The following is a 2,614-nucleotide window of genomic DNA, read 5'->3' as shown; positions in this document are numbered from 1 at the left end:
GACCATAGTAGATAATATTATTTTCTTATGATTTCTAAATCGTATTGATTAATAATATAAAAAATAATCAATTTTTTTTTAATGCGTGTGACAAATATATGTTATTTACATTAGATGATACAATATAAATTCAAATAAGAAAATTCAATGCGCTTCCCAACAATGCTGAAAACGAAGGTAAAATGAAATTAAAAGTTATGAAGACAAAATAAGAAACAGAGAAATAAAATAAATAATTAGGTGTAAAATGAAATTCATTTGAATGCTCTAATGATCAACTAAGTTCCTACAATAGCCCTACAATCTTACAGCAGACCATCCAGCATTAGAAAATTAATTATTATTAGTTACAATATCAATTGTATGATTGAAAATTGTAGGAAATAATTATTATTAACTATGTTTAAATAAAATCGATACAATAAATTAGTTTTTTTATCATGATAAAATTATTTACTACTGCTAAGAGCCATGTATGGTAAAAATATTTGAAAAGCCATGATAAATATTTTAGCCATCCTCACAAAAGTCACGATCAATAACTATTGTGTGATTATGGTCAATAATTATTTATTTTTAATCATGATAATTAACTATGGTTGAATGCTATATTTCTTATAGGCCAGTTACTCTCTAAGATCTTGACCATGCAACATACAGTAATTTTTGGATACCGAGAGATCAATATGGTGGCGCATACACTAGCTAAAACAACAATCAATATCAGAAATATGACATATTATGGTGATTAATTATTATGATCAAAAGTGAAAATTATACTTAATAGTATTGTAGTTATGCGTGATTTGTATTTATAATCATATTTTAAAATGACTTTATATATAAAATATTGTTATGTAATTTAAGACTATTACATATAGGAAATAAACGAAATAAGCTTGAGAAATTAGAAAATTAAGCTGCACTGATGGAAAGTCATGACACTTGTCGTTGTCCTAAAGCTATGATTGTCTCCTTATGTGCAGGTGTTAGTAGCTGACTATGACTTCAGGCAGTAGTATCTCATCCTATGTGCACAACTACAAGAAGACTAAGAATCAGTCCATAATCATGTTGCCCAAAATTTATGGAAGTAAAGATGTGTTTTCGAAACTCATAAGTATCGAGACAAAAGTTTACTCTCTCAATGTGTCAAATAGAAAAGACTGATGACACTTTAAATAATTTGATAAATTTGACCTTATATAAGTCAATCAAATGTGAATATATATATTTTTCTGATTTTTTTTGTTAATATGAACAAATTTAGTATATTTTAACTAAATTGTTAGATAAAAATAAATTTTAAAATTATTAAATATAATTTTTTAAATTACAAACAATCTATAAGTAATTAGATCAAAGAGGGAGTATAATTATCCCAAAAAAACTCGAACCAAACAGTGCTTGACCCTATTTTGACATGAATAGAGAGCACAAGAAAAAGGTTGGCAGTCTAGAGATACAGTGAATGGCACGGGACCTTGATTCGGACACACGTGTCCAGGCTTCAGCGCAGACGCAACCTTATCACCGCCCACCTGTCCTCCAAGCCGTGCTCCCTTCAATAAAGAATCCGCTGTCCACTTTAACTACCAGAGCACGCATCTCGTGGCGCACATACACCACCCCCACGTGTTCCCTACACACTTGTTTAAGTAAGCTCATGCCCCAAAACCAGTAGTTATGAAGAAGATGGTGAGACCTCAGTCGAGACGGGAGCGGCGGGACGGCCGTTACAAGGGCGTCAGGATGAGAAAATGGGGCAAGTGGGTGGCGGAGGTCCGCCAGCCCAACAGCCGTGACAGGATATGGCTAGGCTCCTACGAAACCGCGGAGGAGGCCGCCAGGGCTTATGACGCCGCCGTGTTCTGCCTGCGTGGCCCCTCTGCGGTGCTGAATTTCCCTGATGACCCACCCGACATACTCTCCGCGGGCGAGCTTTCGCCTTCGCAGATTCAGGTCGCGGCGTCGAAGCACGCCCGGAGGCTGGTGGCGGGAGCTCCGGTGACAGCCGGGGAGTTGAACCAACCGTTGGTGGGAGATCTGTTCTTCGGGGAACATCCGGAGCTGGGCTCTTCTTCTTTCGGGGAATTTCAGGGTGGAGAGGGGTACTTGGCGGCGGATGGGAGTGGGAAAGATGGCGGAGCTGGTGACGGCGCCGCGGGCGGCGGTGTATTCTTTGATACATCGCGTACGTGGAGTTTTTGAAGACCCCTTTCTTTTTGTTTTTTCTGACAGCTCCTCTTTGCCCTACTGTTTCACGTTTCGTGGCTGCTTTGTAGCTATGTTTTAGTATAACTACAGTTTTGTGGTAGCTGTAGATGTTTGTATTTTGATTTTCAGAGAAGAAAAATGTGGAAAACGGAGGAGAGTTAGGTACAACATTAATGTTGGATCAATTAACGTAGTTAAGATGAGTTTCTTAGTTACTTTGGAATTATGCTAACAGTTTCTTGCAGGGAAGGAATATATATTCACTCCTACGCTATGACGTAGGAAAGAAAATTTATACGCAAGATAGAAATACGAGGAGACGTACATCCACTTGAATAATTGTTGTGTATATATAAGTTGATGTAATGGAGACAGCACTGGTATTATAAGTTAAGGT

General features: G+C 37.2%; 1 pseudogene; it reads left to right on the top strand.

Moving 5' to 3' along the window:
• Positions 1-1,596: 1,596 nt before the first annotated feature.
• Positions 1,597-2,385, top strand: LOC105173834 (ethylene-responsive transcription factor ERF017 pseudogene; annotated as a pseudogene).
• The last annotated feature ends 229 nt before the right edge of the window (positions 2,386-2,614 follow it).

This window comes from Sesamum indicum, linkage group LG11, assembly GCF_026168435.1.
Source record: "Sesamum indicum cultivar Baizhima isolate 11 linkage group LG11, ASM2616843v1, whole genome shotgun sequence".
In the NCBI taxonomy this organism is placed as follows: domain Eukaryota; kingdom Viridiplantae; phylum Streptophyta; class Magnoliopsida; order Lamiales; family Pedaliaceae; genus Sesamum; species Sesamum indicum.
Note: the sequence above shows the minus strand (reverse complement) of the source record. Positions and strands in the feature narration are given on the sequence as shown.